Source organism: Acomys russatus, chromosome 13, assembly GCF_903995435.1.
Source record: "Acomys russatus chromosome 13, mAcoRus1.1, whole genome shotgun sequence".
Lineage (NCBI taxonomy): Eukaryota > Metazoa > Chordata > Mammalia > Rodentia > Muridae > Acomys > Acomys russatus.
In genome coordinates this window covers 801,507-820,875 of record NC_067149.1, presented here as the reverse complement: position 1 = coordinate 820,875, position 19,369 = coordinate 801,507, and the positions used below count along the sequence as shown (strand labels likewise).

General features: G+C 44.4%; 1 pseudogene; it reads left to right on the top strand.

The window, feature by feature from the left end:
* The first annotated feature begins 515 nt into the window (after positions 1-515).
* LOC127196931 (ankyrin repeat domain-containing protein 49-like) lies at positions 516-3,291 on the top strand (annotated as a pseudogene).
* Positions 3,292-19,369: the final 16,078 nt, after the last annotated feature.

Below are 19,369 nucleotides of genomic sequence, written 5' to 3'. Positions count from 1 at the left end.
TCATAAATGTTAATTTAATTAGTAACAAATACAAAAAATAACAGATTGGGAGCCCTTCATGTAGAGAAACTCCCTCTCAACAGGTTGCCCTGAGAGAGCTTTGTCAAAGAAATCTCTGCCATGAAATGGTCCCAGGCAAAGGCTACACATGAACCCTGGAACCCACCTACCTGGATTCTTCCACCAGCCCACTTCAGAGGGAAGCGCTCCACCAGTGAAGCCAATTACAGTGTTGACAGGAAGTGTAAATGTGTGGCCCTAAACTACCTGCCTCTGACGTGACAGTCTTCTTGCCTCTACCTCCCATGTGCTGAGGTTTCAGACATGTGCCACCCTAACTAGCTGATTTATATTTGAAAGCTTACCATTAGACAGTATATACCATAAATATATGTACAGTTGATTTCAATGCAATATTTATAGTCACTGAAAAAGGAGTTTAGCTTGAGCCTATTACTGTTTATTGTTACTGTGAGAAAACAACCCAGCTGCCTCAGCATGCCTCCTCCAGGCACATGTTCTGCTGTGACCGTGAGAAGGGCCCTGTCCTGTGTTTGTCATGTAGCAGTGACCACGGTACAGGCACCTAATTACTTCCTAGTCCACCGAAGCCAGTCTCTGGAGGAACAAACATAGGTAACTGAGGGAGTCCCGAGCGAGTGTGGAAAGAACAGAAGGCCTGAGTGGATTCCTCAGACCCGTGCAAGTGGCAGAGCCTTCCTTTGGGAAAGGTGCAGAGTGATGGCAAAACTTTCCCTCTTGTCCCAGTGCAAATGCTGGCAGTGTGTGCAAGTACTAGTGTTTACCAAGGACTTACCAGTTTGTGCAAAAACTGGCCACTGCAGCTTCCTCCTCCAGGATGATTACAACCTGAAACTGCTTTGCCCCAGAGGCCTCCTACCTAGACAGCCAACCCTCCCTACCCAACCCCATTCCAACCCCCTCTCCCCTCATGCCCCCCCCCCCCCCCCCCCCCCCCGCCACAGCAAGAATGCAGTGAAGTTCAGGCTGGATGTTTGGTTGGTGCACTCCATCAAAGGCAGCAAGCCTGTGGGAGTGGCAATGACTTCCTCTGGCTGAGGCGTAGAGACACCTCTCCTTTGCTCGCCTCAAGTGTCAATCTGGCTAACAGATGTTTCAGGGCAGTGGCTCTCAACCTTCCTAATGCTTGGACCCTTTAATACAGTTCCTCATCTTGTGGTGACACGCCTCCCGCCCCCCAACCATAAAATTATTTTTGTTGCTATTTCATAACTAATTTTGATACTGTTGTGACTCATAATTTAAATATCTGTGTTTTCCAGTGGTCTTCGGTGATCGCGGTGAAATGGTCAGTCCACCCCAAAGGGGTCGAGACCCACAGATTGAGAACCAATGTTTTAGGTGAAATGCAAATGTTGTTGAAAGAGAAACAATGGAAGCCTTAAAAAAACAAAAACTCTTGGGCCGGGCATCATGACACACGCCTTTAATCCCAGCACTCAGGGGCCAGAGACAGGTGGATCACTGTGAGTTTGAGGCCAGCCTGGTCTACAAAGTGAGTCCAGGACAGCCAAGGCTACACAGAGAAACTCTGTCTCAAAAAACCAAAACCAAAACAAACAAACAAACAACAAAACTCTCTTAAATATGTTAATCTGAAGAATTTAGAAAGTACCTTCATTTTAATTAAGCACATGGAAAAGATTTAGAAAGATGCAGAAAAACTGATGTGTACAATTTCAGGGAGAAAATTAAACCTTGTAGGGAAAGATCAGAGAAATTAAGAGTTGGCTAACATGAAAAGGAGAAAGAGAAGAGAGAAGTGAAACAGTTTTCATTTGTGGATGATCTGACCATGTACATATCAGGGTTGAGAGGAAAGCTTTTCTTCTTCTTCTCCTCCTCCTCCTCCTCTTTTTCTTCTTCTTCTTCTTCTTCTTCTTCTTCTTCTTCTTCTTCTTCTTCTTCTTCTTCTTCTTCTTCTTCTTTTTTAGATAGTCTTGCTGTGTAGCCTTGGCCAGCCTGAAACTCATTGTGTAGCCTAGACTATCCCTCCTGCCTCTGCTTCCCAAGTGATGGAATTACAGACAGCTTAGAACTGATCATTTAAATTATAAAATCCCAGAACTTTGGAAGACACAAATCTATAAAACCTTTAAAAGGCAGCACAGGCAAAACAAAAAACAACAAAAACAAAAAAACTGGTATTCCTTTGGCAAATATCTCTTAGATGTCACCAAAGCACAATCTTTTAAAGAATAAGTCAATTAATTTTAATTTTATCAACATTAAAAACTAATATTCAGTCGGTGAGGTTCTCTCTGTAAAAGATTGGAACAAATCAAACAATGCAGACACAATTTGTCTCTTGAAAGATTGCGCCCTATGTCTTAAAATGCTCTTTGTTTAGAGTAGTAGTGAAAATAGAAAAAGAAAAAGTAAGGCATGATGAAAAAACAGACTCAGAAAACACTTTGGACTTTTCTGAGCAGTTTAATCAGCTTGAATTGTTGGATGTCCCCGGACACCTGGTTCCCACTGGTACTCAGAGTCTCTGGGTAGGCGATTCTGAGAAGGAGGAGCAAGAGGGGAAAAAACAATGTTATCAATTGCAAGAAAAAGAAATGGAAAAAAATACAAGCAAATTGCTTCTTTGGGCTGCTGGGGGGTGGGGGTGGGGGAAGACGGTTTGCTATAGTGCAGAGGCTGCTTTCTGAGAGGGTGGCTGAGGTGAGCACTAGGCATGAGGAGTACACCTGCCTCCACCAAGCAGCCTACAGTGGACATTTAGATGCTGTTCGCAGGCTGGTGGCTCGGGGCAGATGTTCATGCAGTGACTGTGGACGGCTGGACACCACTGCACAGCGCCTGTGAGTGGAACACCTCCAGGGTGGCTTCGTTCTTATTTCCGCACTACACAGACATCAACGCCCAAACACAAGGCCTCTTGACCCCTCTGTGCCTTGCTGCTGGGAACAGAGAGAGCAGAGACACCCTGGCGCTCCTCCTGATGAGGAGCTACATTGGTCCGGGGCTGAAGAACAAACAAATCACAAGAAACCGCTTCCGACATCGCCAGGAGGACAAGAGTCCACTGCCCTCTCTTTGAAATTGTGGAAGGCTGTACAAACTTCCCCTCTCTCTTAATGACTTTAGTAATTTTCTTATGCTTCAAAGTACCAGTGCCTCCCATGTGTGAGATTGTAAAATATTCCCATGTATAGAAAACAGATGTCTTGCTACAGAAATTCTGTTGTCTGCATCACAGTTTTCTTCCAAGTGACCTGCCCAACCTTGATGTCAAAATGTATTTGGGACATATTGGATGCATCTGTGGTGATTGCAGCAGTTTGTGAGTTTAATCAGATGTAATTTTAACTGGACACGGGTAATCCAGAAAGTAAGGATATTTTCTGGCGTGGATCTAAGAGAAAAGTATTTTTAAATATCCCTGGGCCTTTGTTCAGTGTTTAGCATATTGACTTGTATTTTTATAAGCTAACTCCAAATTTTCATCTTCAGCACACTGGTGCAGTTCGGCTGTCCTCTCTGCATCACCAGTTGCCTTCATTTAAACAAGAAACACTAACAAATTAGTGACTTACATCTTTTAAGTTTAAGAAAAATCATGATACGTTTAGATGTTTTGTGTTTTATGATGTAGACCATTCTGAGGAAAGGGTTAGGGCAATGTTTAATCCTTGAATGTTTTACACTGCCTCCCTCACCACGCTCATGATCCTGTGGGCAGTCCTACCTCACCTTGGTCAACCCTGTGATCCTTGTTGCTATGGCCAGCCAGTGTCTCCGCTCAGACATGCGCAAAACCGTGCCTTGGCCCAGAAGATTAAAACTGCCCTCCGAAGGGCCACCCATCTCTCCATGCTGGACTGGGCACTACTTATCTAGACTCCTGAGCCCCAGGAAATGTACACACACACGCACACACCCCACACACACTCCACAATGGCCCTCATTTTGTATAAGTCATGACAAAAGGGACAAGGAATTCTAACAGTGAGAAATGATAGTCATATGGGACGTACAAACAAAACACACAGTACGGCTAGGGACACAGAGTGTAAAAACAAATAGAGTGTAAGTTTTGGCAGTGAAAAAAACAGCTTGCATAGAACTTCACCAGACCTATGGCAGGTTTGTTCAAAGTCCACCAACTTTTATCCTCTTGGTGCCTGCTACAAAACTTTTGGTGGACTCCCCAGGCCCTCTGTTACTAGGGGATTTCTCAGCACGAGAATCTGAGTCCTAGGGAAAGGACCCGGGGCTCATCCTCACTGTCAACTTAGCATCACCTAGGAGATTCACCTCTAGCATGCCAAGGGGAGTTTCTAGACTTCTAACTGAAGAGACGGTCCATATCCAGATGTAGGTGGCACCATGCCATGGGCCCAAGTCCCAGATTAAATGAAAAGGAGAAAGCAAGCTAAGAACCAGCCTCTGTTTCTGCTTTCTCACTGCGCAGTGTGATCAGCTACCTGACAGTCACTGCTGTGCTGTCCCCATCATGATGACTGTCTCTTAGGCCATAATATATGTTGGTCTTTAAGGTAATTTGTTTTGTTGTTTGGTCGAGCTGGGCTTGGTGGCACACACCTTTTCTCCCAGCACTCGGGAGGCAGAGGCAAGCAGATCACTGAGTTCAAGGCCAGCCTGGTCTACAAAGTGAGTCCTGGACAGCCAATGCTACACAGAGAAACCCTGTCTGAAGAAAAAAAAAGTTTGGTCATAGCAAGAGAAAAAAGGAACTAAAACAGTTGTTCTTTTCAGTATTCTTAAATGTCTACCTAATTTTGTCTTTTGGGCCATCCCATATAACTCAGCTACCTTAGATTAAATAATGGTTGCTTAACCAAATGTTTATGGAGCTAAAGGGCAGAGCATCACCAACTGTTCTTCCAGAGTATCCATATTCGATTTCCAGCACACACGGAGGCTCACCAGTTCCATGTTCAATTTCCAGCACACACGGAGGCTCACCAGTTCCATATTCAATTTCCAGCACACACGGAGGCTCACCAGTTCCATATTCAATTTCCAGCACACATGGAGGCTCACCAGGGGATTCCAAGCTCGGTTCTGGTTTTCATAGGCATTTTATGTACCATGTGATGCACAGACCTGGAGACAAAATCCACATATGTAAAATAATTATCTTGAAATGTATGTGACAATTTTTATCAGAACCATATTGGTTTGTCTCTTGAAAGCTATAAATGAATTGGATTGCATGGCAGCCTCAGAAATAGGATAACTTCAAAAGATCTGGGGCTTGAGCTGCCTCTCTTCCTAAGTACAGGGGCTTTGGCAGGAAGTGGGAGGCAGAGGAAGTGATAGAAATGACTGCACACATTTCAGGAGACTGCTCAGCAAGGCTCCATAGCTACCTGACAGTCAAGGAGCCTTTGGCTCTGCTCTGTTTGGAAACAGGCTGTGTCCCTGCCCTTATGTTACCTCTCTGTACTTAAAATGTTTAATTTTGGCTTGTTAAGATAGAGTTCTGGGGCTGGAGAGATGGCTTCGCGGTTAAGAGCACCGACCTCTCTTCCGGTGGTCATGAGTTCGATTCCCAGCAACCATATGGTGGCTCACAACCATCTATAGTGTCATCTGATGTCCTCCTGTGGCCTGCAGATGTACATGCAAGCAGGGCACTGTATACATAATAATAAATAAATAAGTCTTTTTTAAAAAAAAAGAAAGAAAAGAAAAGAAAGAAAAAGGAACAAAGATAGAATTCATGTAACCCAACCGGCTGTCTAGCCAAGGGTGATGAACTGGTCCTACATCTACACTCCCTTGTTCCTAATAGGGAGCTGAGCTGACTGCTCTTCAGAGAATGATGGGCATATAGAAGTCCATTTTCCTACAAGTCCGTTTTGCCTTGTTTGCTTCCTTCAATTTTAACATTTATGAGACTCCTGTCCACAAAAGGCCCTTGCTTGGGGTTGTTAACATACCTGTACTTTCCACTTTGCTCAGGTTAAGTGGCTCAGTTTATAAGCAAAGTTCTCTTTAATCTTGGGGACTATTTTAAAGAAGTTTTAACTAAAGGCTTAGCCTTGATTTACATGCTCAAAGAAAAAGTGACTTTTGTTATTCTCAAAGAAACGAATCCAAAGGCGCACAGTAAGCCTAGTCTATGGCATTGCCTTTTCAAAGTCTGACACGTTTCTCCAGGGAGCCTTCTGGCCCACAGCCTGGCACAGTGATGTGATTGGTGGAGTCTTTATTCTAGAGAACTGAGAGCATCATTTCTACTTGGTAGTATCCCATTGCCATGGTAACGATAGGACCAGAAGAAGCCCGGATCGACTATCACACACACACACACACACACACACACATGCATGCATGCGTGCGCGCACGTGCGCGCACACACACACAGGTTATTACAGGTCATCTTCACCTAGCTGAAGTGGCTCTGGGGACAACGGAGCTGGCTCTTCTGTAATATGACCCCCCAACCGACTCGTGTGCCTTTTTCTCTAAGGAGGCAACGGTATAATCCTGTGGATTCCTAGATGCATGTGTGAGAGAGAGCGCTTTCCCTAAGTCAGCTTGAGCTCTGTTAAGTCCAGAAAACAGAAAGGGTCCAGTGCAGACAATTGATGGTTTTAATTCTGGAAACTTTGCTTTAACATCTCAAATTTTTACTTCTGAGAACCTAAGTAGAATTGGTCAGTGCTATTTGTATAGAAACATAAGACACATAAGTAATTTTATGTATTTTTCCCTAACAGCCACAATAAGGCAATGTGACATTAATAAAAAAATATATATGTATGTATATATATAAATCAATATATCTGAAATGCTCACTTGAACATGAGATGCATATTTTAAAATTGAGGGCTGGGGAGATGGCTCAGGTGATTAGGGGCTTGCCAGCAAGCCCGAGAACCTAAGTTTCCCCAGGCTGTCCTCTGCCCTCCCTCACAGGCACATAGCAGGCACACACACAAGTGAATGAATAAATATTATTTTAAATTTGAAATTAAGGAATAAGAAAAATTAAAGACTAAGCAAAAAAATTAATAATGACGAAGTAAGTACACAGACTGTAGAGAAATGAGACTCTGAGAGGGGCTATCCCTCTGGGGAAAGACTGGGTTGTGAAGTGGTACAGTTCATCCTGTGTGCATCGTCCTGAAGCCCCAGAATTAATTACGTCATTTCCCCCTTTCTGCAAGATGGATTCTTGTTAATACTGAGCAAATGAGAAAAAAAACTAATATTCATTACAAATTAAAATGAATGTAAAGTTCATTAACTCTTTTAAAAACTTGTTATTATTTTAAGTGGTTGTGCCCACAGTGTCTGTGCCACTGTACACACGTGGAAGTCAGGGGACAACTTTATGCAACTATTCCTCCCTCTCCACCATCACACAGGGTCTTGAGATTAAACCCAGGTCATCGGCTTGCCCAGAGAATACTTTCACCCACTGAGCCTACCTCACTGGCACTAAAAGACACTCTTAAGCTCATGAGAAACAAAATATAGCAGAGTAGGAAGTATTTGCCAAACATATAATCCAGAATATATGCCCTCAAAGCTCTACATTCGGCTAACAAATAAAGCAATACAAAACTAGTCAAAAGGTTTAACCGAGCTCAGTGGCTAAAACCAAGATCCAGAGGATCTGAGTTCAACTCCCAGCACCTGTTCCAGTAAGCTCACACCTACCTGTAAACTAGCTCCAGAGTGATCCAACCTTTCTAATAACCTCCGTGGGCACTTGCACAGTCATGTGCACACACCTACACACAGACAGCCATACATAATTTCAAGTAATACAAAAAAATTTTAAAGGATTTAAACTAGTTAATACAAGGTTGGCAAGTAAACATTCCAAAACTGCTCACTACCATGAGTCACACCTTTGACCCTTGATGAGAGGATACAGCATAGCTGCTGGAACAAATGGGACCGGAAAGATTGGCCACACGAAGTGTTGGTAAAGCTATGGAGGAAGCAGGATGCCAAATGCCTGTGACCCTCTCTGACAAAGTCTACCAACCTGGAAAACAGCTTGGCAGTTTAAATGTGCAATGACCTCATGAGACACCAATCCACTTCTAACTGTTTAATGTTTACTCACATTAATTTATAACTACGTGAAGACTTATGTACAAATGTTCTCCCAAACTTTAACTAGCTGGAAAGTATAAACAATTTCGTTACCCATTAACAGATGAGCGACTGAACTATAGCATATTCAAAAACGAAATACTATCTTGTAATATAGAAGATATATATACATTCATAATTATATTTATCTGTGAATATAGAATAAGGCGTGATATTGTTTTCTGGCTAATTAATAAGTTCCTTGTGGGGAGATACCTAAAATTGTAAACAGATGTCTTGTTTCCTTCCTAACTTATTTTAGCACTCTTTGGTGTTTCTTGCCTCCAGTAGTTTTTTGGAGTTTGACAAATAACATCTTTCCTAGCTATATTTAGTAACTAGAATTCTACTTTCAAACAAGAGTTGTCCGTTTTCTCTACTTACTTATTCAGCTACTAGAATAGCATGTACCTAAATTTTATTCTATGTAACTCAGGGCTACTCTTATTTTTGTTAGCCAAGTAGTCTCAGATTTGACTTTGGGAACATATTCACATTGGCTCTTACTTTTTCTTTTTCATCATGTCTTTGTCTTTTTTTGTTTTGTTTTCATTTTTGTTTTTCAAGACAGATTTCTCTGTGTTAACCTTGGCTGTCCTGGACGTGCTTTGTACACCAGGCTGGCCTCAAACTCACAGCAATCCACCTGCCTCTGCCTCCCTAGTGCTGGGATTAAAGGCATGTACCATGGCTCCTGGCCTGTCTTTGTCATTTTTGATCAATTCTTTACTTTCTTTCCTTCTTTTTAAAGATTTATTTATTATTTATACAATATTCTACTCAAATGTGTGCCTGCATGCCAGAAGAGGGCACCAGATCTCATTATAGATAGTTGTGAGCCACCATGGGGTTGCTGGGAATTGAACTCAGGACCTTTGGAAGAGCAGGTGGTGCTCTTAACCTCTGAGCCATCTGTCCATCCCAATTACTTACTTTCTGATACCAGATGATCTTCTAGACCTTCATACTTTCACTGCTCAAGCTCTGGGGATGACTGTTTCTTGAGTTTTTGGTTTTTTGTTTGTTTGTTTTGTTTTTTACTTAAATGGAAAAGAGGCTAACAGGCTGCAGGAACTAAGTTCTGAGTGCTTGTTGCTTCTAAACTCTTTTAATAAATGGAACTAGACATATATGTACATTTGAGTACATATGCAGTATGTAAATTTATTTCTATATTTATTTGTTTGTATGCCTGTTGAAAAAATAGAAAACCAAAGGTCCATTCTGAAGCCTCCAATGCCAACCCAACATTGTTAATTCTGGGCTCCCATTCCCTCTCCTGACAGAGAGAAACTTGGCTGCCATTATCCATAATATGTTTAGTTTTTTAACTTTATACCTAGAATACTCATAAAGTTGTTTTGGAATTAACGACTCAGGCCTGCCTATGAAAGCAAAGTCATTATTTATAATGCTATACAGTTAGGCACTGCTTGAAGATGGACATATGTTCTAAGAAGTGCATCAGTAGGCAATTTCCTTGCAAGCCTGTGCTCACATGACCTAAAACAGCTATGATGTCACTGTGATATAATTTTTTATTTTTACTTTTATTTTTATTTTGGTTTTTTGAGACAGGGTTTCTCTGTGTGACCTTGGCTGTCCTGAACTCACTTTGTAGACCAGGCTGGCCTCGAACTCACAGCGATCTGCCTGCCTCTGCCTCCCGAGTGCTGGGATTAAAGGCGTGTGCCACCACAGCCCGGCCTGATACAATCTCATGTGATTCACGTGAACTAAAACACTACCAGGAAGCACATGGCAGTGTTTGTGTACAACTCTTTGCTGTTAGCCTTACAAAAGTCAATCAACTCTCGCTTCCCTGAGGTTACTTGGTTTCCTTCCCTCCTGTCTCCTTCAATGCCATGGAGGTATTAGGCTGGTTTGTTGACATTTGCATCCATTTTATGTTTTCAAAGTTGAGATAGATTTCCTACATCACACGATTTACAATCTTAATGCTTTCTGACTCTGCTAGAGTCCCTTTGGCACCCAGGGTATCTTTTTTTCTTGCCAAGTTTTCACACAAGGAAGCAAATAATCAAAAGATACTTATTTTTTTCTATGTCTAGGGGTTTTAGCTTAATGCAGTTATGCCCAAATCCACTCATCTTCCTGTAAATGATAAGACTTCATTTTTCTTTATGGCTGAACAATTCTTCATCTTGTTTGTGAAAATATGGATGTTTCTTTCCCCCTGCCTCCACTAATACAGACCGAGGCTGACTCTATAACCTGGCTATTGTGAACAATGCTGCAGATGTGTAAAGGCATGCGCTGCCACCACCCAGCTCTAGGCCACTTTCTAATACATGTACCAATTTATTTTTTCTGCAGAACTTATCAACTTTAATTAAAATTTATTTCCTGGCTGGGCACATGCCTGTAATCCTAGCACTCGGAAGGCAGAAGCAGGTAGATCTCTGTGAGTTTGAGGCCAATCTGGTCTACAAAGGGAGTCCGGGATAGCTAAGTCTACACAGAGAAACCCTGTCTTGAATCCCTCTTCCCCAATTCACTTACTGTGTGTGAATTGTCTGAAAGCTCATAACTAGAACGGCAACTTCTAACAAGTAGGGCTGTCACCTGACCACTTTGCTGATCTACATCTAGAATAGTACCTGGCCCGAAAGCTTATTGACAAAAGCAAAGGGAGCAATGGTTCTGAATTGTCGTCCCCCCCCCCCCCCCCCAAACATCCTGGTGCCCAGCGAAACCACTCCCTCAAACCTCAAACCAAGAATAATCTGTGCTTTGATGGGCACTGTGAGAGCCAAAATGTCCTGGGGCTGTTTGTAAACTGGAGGACAATGCCTTCCCTCACGCAATGGATCCGGCAAGAAACCTGCCAGAGACCCAGAGCTGTACGTGGTAGAAAGAAGAGGGAGTCACGGGATGTCTGTCTGTGTTCAACACTTGCGTTGTCAGAAGCAATACAAATGCTAAAACAACGTATTAGGCAAGAGACACCCAGCAGGGAGCTGGGGAAAGAAAGAGAAAAATGGTGACCCAGTCTGTAGAAGAGGAAGGTGCTATAGGCCCTTGGGTTGCTTAGAGAGGACCAAAATGGTGGCAGAAAGCTGAGAGCGAGGTGGAGAGGGCCCAGTCAATAGGCTGAGAGCGCTGACGTAGAAGGAAGAGAAGAAAGAAGCCGGCAGCCAGCTCGCCCAGGCTTCACCTTTCCCGAGCAGTTTAATCGATTACCATCTACTGCGGGGCACTAGACACCGCTGGGGCTATTGCAAAGGCTTCCCTAGAAAACACGGAGTTCTGAGTGTGCAGTCCCTGGCTCTCCAGTCTCCTCCAAGGCCATAGCAAACGCAGCCCCGAGTTCCACGGACCCTTCCCTGGCAATGCCTCCCACGTGACCTCCCCCTTTCGTTCATCTCTCTCTTTTCTGTAATATTTATTTTTGTGTGTGCACACGTGGCATGTGGAGGAGCCGGTGGTGCCCACCTTCCCTCATGTGGGTCCAGGGGATCAAACTGCGATCCATCATCAGGCTTGGCAGCTGTGTCTTTACCCCAATGGCCTTTGGTCGCCTTTTATTTTGTCATTCTTTAGCGCACCCTCACATTATCTTCTTAATCACCTCTCCTCTGCTCCCCTTCCCTCTAGTTCAGAGCCATCCTTTCATTTCAGTCCCCCCACCTCTCTCCACCCGCTTCGCCCCCCTTGTCCCCGCTTCCCCCACCCCTCATCCCCCTTCCCCCACCCCTCGTCCCCCCTCGCCCCCCGTCCCCCCTTCGACCCCCCTCTTCCCTTCCAACCCCCGTCCCCCCTCCGACCCCCCTCATCGCCCCCCTTCCTCCCTCCCCTCTCTCGCCCTCCCCCGTCCCCCCTCACCCCGTTCCTGAAGCGATCTTAGTTCCTTGTCCAGCTGCTTCTCCTCTCGCCTTTTGCATCACAGCTCAGAACATACCAGGATGACCTCTCCGGGAAGCTGCTTGATGGCTTGGGCAGTGCCCTCGTTCCTTCTCCAGGACTAACACACAAGCAGCTGCCTCAGCCTGCGACTCCCATTTCTGTAGCTCCCATCTTGTTTCAATCCATACCTAAAAGTCTTAACCATGTAGTTGTACAATCCTGGCTATATGGGCTGTTGGTATTATTATTGTCCCAACTGTGTGTGTCTGGAGAAAGTTTGGATGCCGTAACGCAGGAAAGGGGAGCCCAGACAGGGCCAGGAAAGTTTACCGGATGGGGTACCAGAGAGGGTTTTTTATTCTATCTATTTATCTGTCTGTCTGCCTATCTACCTATCATCTAAGTCTCTATATCTATCAATCTATCTATCTGTCTCTCCATCTATTAGGCTTTTTGTTTGTTTGTTTGTTTTGTTTTGTTTTTTGAGACAGCATTTCTCTGTGTAGCTTTGGCTGTCCTGGACCTGCTTTGTAGACCAGGCTGGCCTCAAACTCACAGAGATCCATCTGCCTCTGCCTCCTGAGTGCTGGGATTAAAGGTGTGTGCCACCATGCCCGGCTTATTTGGTTTTTCAAGACAGGGTTTCTCTGTGTAGCCATGGCTGTCCTGAAACTTACTCTATAGACCAGACTGTCCTGAAACTCACAGATCTACCTGCCTCTTTCTCTTGAGTGCTGAGATTAAAGGTGTGCACCACCACTTCCCCACTGAAGAGAGGCCTTTAAAAAATCTCTCTCTCTCTCTCTCTCTCTCTCTCTCTCTCTCTCTCTCTCTCTCTCTCTCTCTCCTCTCCCTCTCTCTCTCTCTCTCTCTCTCTCTCTGTGTGTGTGTGTGTGTGTGTGTGTGAAAATGTTCATGGAAACCACGGGGGCACTGAAGTTCCCGGAGGTGGAGTTGTGAGGCTCCTGGCATGGGTGCTGAGAACTGAACAGGTCCTCTGGAAGAGCAGCAAGTGCTCTGTAACTGCTGAGCCATTTCTCCATCCCCCACAGGAGAAAGCATTACAGAGACGCTATTCCAGAGATGTTCAGAGGGTCTCCCTTGAGTACTTGGCCCAATATTGATCAATGTATGCACGAGAAAGAATGTCCTAAGGCCAGGTGAAGAGCCACTAAAAAGAATACAGATGTCAGTAGCTGGAATCCATGCAGAACTGAGAATAAGGCTAGCGTGAAAAGGTATATTATTTATAAGACCTTGACTAACATACAAGGTGTCACCTCACTGGTGGACTAACTATCCCCGAAGTCCTCCCTGGTCTGCTCTCACCTGACAGATCATAAGAGCAAGGTCCAAAGTATCACACTGTTTCCAAGTAAGACTTATACACCAGAGTAGAACTTGCTAGCAAGTTTATTACCCTTTTATCGCTGTAACAGACATCTGAAATAATCTTACAAAGAGAAAAAAGTGTTTGGCTCAAGGATTTGGAGGAGTTCAGCAATGACAAGGTAGTTTATCAACAGCAGCGTGTGGCAGGAGAAAACTCATGGCTGAAAAGAAAAAAGGAGGTCAGAGAGGTCATGGTTGGTGTCTTCCTCTGTCCCTCTCCACCTTATTAGTATTTGCTTGAACCATATGTCTTTTGAGGGCACACCCTGAATGACCTAAGTCCCCAGACCTCACATGATGGTCAGTGCAATGGCGAGGGCCTGTCCTCCTGAGACAGGATGGGCGGCTGGAATAGGAGAATCCCCAGAATCTGTGGTCTACATAGTCGCAAAGACACCTGTATCAAAGGATGGAGAAGGAAAGGACCAACAGCCAAGGTTGTTGTCTAACCTCCACACACGCACTGTTGTGTGGCCATTCTGTGGCACGCATGCGTCCAACCACACACGTGAAAATACACTTAGATGTGCACAGACATTAAGTTGGTAAATGAGTATATAAACATGAAAAAATAAACAGAAACAAATATGGGACAACGACACACATGCCAACAGCTTTATAAATGTATTCTACTTTTTCATTTCTGTAACACCACTCATCTGTGTATAGCTGCACTGTAATTTATGTAACCAAATCTCTAATCCTTTAGATGGACATTTTCAGTATTTATAATTCCAATGGCATTGCCAACCATTTTTTATTCTACTACATGATCTCACAAGTTATCATTGTCTGATAATTTTCTTAGGAGAAATTGTAGCCAGACTTTTGGCTACTTTAGTGGGGTCTTTTTCCTACCTCCCTACACCACCTCTACTCTTCCAAACCGCCAACACTAGGTAGGAGAGAAAGAAGGCTAGAGGGGGGAGGGGCGTCAGACTGCTTCCTACTGATTAGGGCAGCTGAGTTCTTTGGGGGCAACTTTGGTCTTCACTGTCAGTACATCTCCGATCAGCAACCAGAAAATTCAGCAAAGAGAAACAAACAGCAACCAGCAACAGCAGCAGGGGGAGCAGCAACCAGCCCACCTCTCAGGGCTCTGGTATTTATACCCTTTAAGGAGTCCCCAGAATTCCAAACATAAATTATCCTCAGCTGGCAAAGTCACAGTCCTGCCAGAGCATGACACAAATCACAGTGAGCCACTGCGGTCACTCCGAAGCAGCCCCGTACCCCACACCTGGGACTGAAACAGAAGTATACTTACATAACCTTTCTGTGTTTTTAAAGAAACCAAAATTCTCACTATAAGAAATTCTCTAAAAAGATATTTTTAACCAAAGGGCAGGAACATTTTAAATATTTTTGATGTATCTCCCTATTATTTGTCAAAGAAGTTAGACAGCCCTCACTCACCATCAGCGCACATTCTTTTCCTTCAAAGTTTACTCCGCAAGGGTAGAAGGGGAGGAGCATGTATACTCTGTGCCCCTCTTTTAATCTGTGAGTAGCCAATGGAATGCAATTGAGATTGCTTTGTACATCTAAACCGGAGTTAGAGTACACAGCTCAGGGTAGTCAGGGTGAAGCAGGTGGATTTCCACAGAACTTGGGATCAGAAGGCATTCACCTTTGTATAAAAATAGAAGAAACAAAAGGCCTTCTCAAGGAAACAGGAGGCAATCGATAGTATACCCATTTTTGTTAGTCCTGTAAAACTGCTTTTCTCTATACATTTTTTTTCCAGACAGAGCAAAGGGTCATTCCAAAGCTGGAAGGTGACAGTCCCAGGAGGAGGCTTGAATAGGCAAAGTCTGTGGAAAAGAAGGCCCTGGAGGTCTGGCTGGAATGTCTAAGGATAAAAAGTGGACGATTTTTCTTCTTTTTTTCTTTTCTTTTTTCTTTTTTTTGGTTTTTGGTTTTTCGAGACAGGGTTTCTCTGTGTAGCCTTGGCCATCCTGGACTCACTTTGTAGACCAGGCTGGCCTCAAACTCACAGCGATCCGCCTGCCTCTGCCTCCCGAGTGCTGGGTGGACGACTTTTCTGTGAGGTCCAAGAATGATGGGTGATAGCTGTATCTTTTTATTTCAAGTGAGCGAGTTTATATTAAGCATATAGTAAAAATAAATAGTGAACACGGATAGAGAGAGGCAGCAGACAGACAGTAAATGCCATCTGTCCAGGTGCTCACAACATCCAGCAGTGACCCCGGAGAAGCCTGGCTGAGAATGTGGACAAAGACCACCAATAAATCAGTCGGGGCCACAGACATCCAGCTGGAACTGACTGTGGAAGCCGAGGTAGTCAGCGGGCATTTCCTGATTTGAGAGACATTTGGGCAAAGAATCCTTTCTGTCCTCTTCACGGCCGAGTTTTCCAAGCTGAGCTTTTGGCTTTATGACCTACTGCAGGTATTTTTTACAGTAACCTTGGTTAGAAACTGTGCACTTCCTAGCTGTTCTCATGGCCTGATGCTTTTAGTACCCACACTTGCCTATTTTCCTGTCTCTTGCTGTGGATTACCGTCCAGTCTGCCTCAGGGCAAGGAGTTTTGGAGCTGAGGAAGGGCCTTCTCCCAGAATTTGCTTTCAACTAATAAAAGCAACATAGGAAAATTTACCAGTATAATGCACATTACTGCAGCTCCTGACTATATAGCCCTTTACAATTTACCTGATACGTTTTATGGTCTGAAGGAACATAGTAGGAACCTCTGGTGGAAGGTGGTATGGGGGCTTCCATTTTACCATCGTACTAACCACCCCTGACTTCCTATGACTAAGAACTCTCTGCTTTTATTTGTTTGTTTGTTTGTTTGTTTGTTTAAACAGGGCCTCACTCTGTAGCCCTGGCTGGCCTGGCAATTGCTTTGTAGATCAGGCTGGCCCTGAACTCACAGAGATCCACCTGCCTCCTGGACTCACCAGTTTTGTTGTTGTTGGTGGTGGTGGTGGGTTTTTTGTTTTTGGGTTTTAGAGACAGGGTTTCTCTGTGCAACAGCCCTAGCTATCCGAAAACTCTGTAGACCAGGCTGGCCTTGAACTCACAAAGATCTGCCTCTGCCTCTGCCTTGGGAGTGCTGGGTTTAAAGGTCTGCACCACTACTCGGTTGCACTCACCATTTTAAAGCAGTATAATGAGTTGTCTTTTATAATAATGTATGGATGGGCCTAATTATACAAAGTATGGAAGTGTTTCAAGATTCCTGAGAGAGCCGGGCAGGGGTGGTGCATGCCTTTAGTACCAGCACTTGGGAGGCAGAGGCAGGTGAATCTCTGTGAGTTCGAGGCCAGCCTGGATTACAGAGCGAGTTCCAGGACAGCCAGAACTGTTACTCAGAGAAACCCTATCTCAAACCCCACCACCCAAAAAAAGATTCCCGGTAGAAGGGCATTGTTGAATTTTATGCATCTAGAACGGGTCAGTCCTCTCAGAAAAAGCACAGAATTCGAAAGAACAGGAACATTGACATATGAGTGATAGAGCCGTGGGCTGTGGGAATCGCCCTAGGAGAATCTAAATAGCAAGGAAGAGAAAAGAGCTTGGGCAAAAACCCAGGAATAGGGGAGAGAGAAAGGAGGAAGAGGGAGGGAGGGAGGGAGGGAGGGAGGGAGGAAGGGAGGGATTTTCTCTAGTGTTGGGATTACAGGTATGTGCCATCACTGCCCAGCTGGTTTTTAAGATTTATTTTGAGAAGCTTGGGAGAAAGCTCATTGGGTAATCTGTTTTCTCCTCAAGCATGAGGACAGTTGGGATCCCAACCCCAGTGGTATAAAAAGGTCATGGCTGTGGTTATGGCTGTGGCCGTGGCCGTGGCCATGGCTGTGGCTGTGGCTGTAATCTAGGTGCTGAGAGGCAGACAGAAGGATCCCAGGAGCTGTCTGATGAGCCAGACTAGTCACCTGGTGAGCTCCAGTTTCACTGAGCAGACTGTCTCTCAAAAGGGGCATTGTGTGATGTTGCGGGCATACCACCAGCACACACCTTTTTCCTTAGCATGCAGGAGGCAGAGGCAGTTGGATTTTTGTGAGTTAGAGTCCAACCTGGGTCTACACGGCGGGTTTTTCAGGCCAGTCAGGGCTACATTTTGAGACCTTGTCTCAGAAAAAAAGAGTTGAGAGTGATAGACAAAGATATCCAACATCAACTTTTAGTGTCTATAGGCATGCATGCATGTCTACACATACATACATACAATGCACACAAGTATTTATTCTAATTGATATAATTAAACATATTTTATGTGATGCAATGTTATGTTTGACTCATGTAATTAGTCAGTGTTCTTGACTCTCAGGATGTCTCCACAGATCCTTCCATTGATACGCTGGTTTTGGCTTAGAAGATGAGCCAAACCTGGATTTAGTTAATCATGTTATTCCATCTCTTTGGCCACATATGCTGGGTGGATGTATAATACCAGCCCAAACAATCAGGCTTCCTCCCTGAACCTTCCTCACTGGACTGGTCTTCCCTGTTGGCCACTGGGTGTTTGGACTGTGGGTCCACAAGTTTAAAGGGCATGTTCCCGCTGGATGGAGAGTGTCCACAGCAGAGGCTGGTAGCATGAGTTTTTATCATGTGAACTGGCGATGGGGAATTGATTAATTAGGGAATCTGATCTGAAGCACACCCTGAACCAGTTAATGAGCAGGAAACAGAGACAGACGAGCAGCCCCAGCTGCACTGGGTGACTTCATGGTTTGTTTGCTAAAGCACTGAGTTACGAGGCTGATAGGCATGTGTACACAGTGTACCTATGCCAAAGGTGGCACAGCCGTCCCTCACGAGGCACTTGTAATACAGAGATGAAAGATAATTAAAAATCTATGAGGACTTGGGCTTAGTCTGTGTCAATATAAAATGATAGAAAATGTTGGAAAATACAAAATTCAGCTTACTAAGCGTTATACTTCTGGTAAGAAAAAGAAACATCTTAAAGACTGTAGGTCAGGGAAGGCCTTTAATCATTCCAAGCTGTCCATGCAGGTACTCCTCCTCTCTGCTTCCTGGATACCAGAAGTGAGCTGCTCTGCTCCCTCACTCTTTCCTGCCACTGTGGTCACATAGGCCAGAAACATGGGCCCAGCCTACCCTCTGCTGGAAATTGTAAGCCAAAATAAATCCTCCTCTTAAATTTTTTTAGTCTATTATCCATACAAACCTATCATTTGTGTGTGTTTGTGTGTGTATGTGTGTGTGTGTGTGTGTGTGTGTGTGTGTGATGTATGTGTGAGTGGTGCATACATGTGAGTGTGAGGTGATTGTGTCCATTCTTCTGCATCAAGAGGCCAGAGAAAGATGTCAAATGTCTTTCCCACTCTCCACCTTATTGCCTTGAGATGGAGTCTCACACTGAAGTGGAAGCTTACCATTTTGGCTAGGCTGGCTGACCAGTGGGTTCTCAGAATCTGTCTGTCTCCATCCTCCAATGCTGGGATTACAGGCATCTTCAGCCACGCCTTGCTTTTTATGTAGGTGCTGGGGATTTGAACTTAGGTCCTCATACTTGCTTAGGAAAATACTCTGAACCACTGAGCTGTCTCCCTGCCTCCAACTCCAAACATGTACTTTGTTTGTTATATTGCTTAATTGTGTTGCTGTTACCAAGTAACAGCTTTTTTTTTTTTTTTTTTTTTTTTTTTTGCTCCTGCCTTCTAAAAAAAAAGCCTTTCAATGGCTAATTACAAGGCACTCTTTGACTACACTAAGGACATGCTCCAGTGAGAGGTATTTGCAATGAGTGTAGAAGACAGAGCTACTGGTGGGAGGAATTTGTGATAAGGATAGAAAATGATCCATGTCAAGGGCAGTCAGAGGATGGAAATCCCAGAGAATGAGCACAGGGCGTGGCTCTTCCCAGGAGGAAGAGGAACGGATGGCATGCCATGCGTTTCCCAACACAAGCCTAGACATACATGGGAGGAGGCTATCTCAACTGAGAAAATGTCTCCTTCAGGTCAGCCTGTAGGACCA